Genomic DNA, 649 nt, shown 5'->3' with positions numbered 1-649 from the left:
AATATACAAGCAACTCCTACAGCTCAACTCCAGAAAAATAAATGACCCAATGAATAAATGGGCCAAAGAACTAAATAGACATTTCTCCAAAGAAGACATACAGATGGCTAACAAACACATGAAAAGATGCTCAACATCACTCATTATCAGAGAAATGCAAATCAAAACCACTAGGAGGTACCATTTCACACCAGTAAGAATGGCTGCAATCCATAAGTCTACAAGCAATAAATGCTGGAGAGGGTGTGGAGAAAAGGGAACTCTCTTACACTGTTGGTGGGAATGCAAACTAGTACAGCCACTATGGAGAACAGTGTGGAGATTCCTTAAAAAACTGGAAATAGAACTGCCTTATGACCCAGCAATCCCACTGCTGGGCATACACACTGAGGAAACCAGAAGGGAAAGAGACACGTGTACCCCAATGTTCATCTCAGCACTGTTTATTATAGCCAGGACATGGAAGCAACCTAGATGCCCATCAGCAGATGAATGGATAAGAAAGCTGTGGCACATATATGCAATGGAGTATTACTCAGACATTAAAAAGAATACATTTGAATTAGTTCTAATGAGATGGATGAACCTGGAACCTATTATACAGAGTGAAGTAAGCCAGAAAGAAAAATACCAATACAGTATACTAATG

The sequence above is a fragment of the Bison bison genome, unplaced genomic scaffold (genome assembly GCF_000754665.1).
Source record: "Bison bison bison isolate TAMUID 2011002044 unplaced genomic scaffold, Bison_UMD1.0 scf7180017864355, whole genome shotgun sequence".
Taxonomy (NCBI): Eukaryota; Metazoa; Chordata; class Mammalia; order Artiodactyla; family Bovidae; genus Bison; species Bison bison.
The sequence above is the reverse complement of the archived record's forward strand: the minus strand, read 5'-3'. Positions refer to the sequence as shown.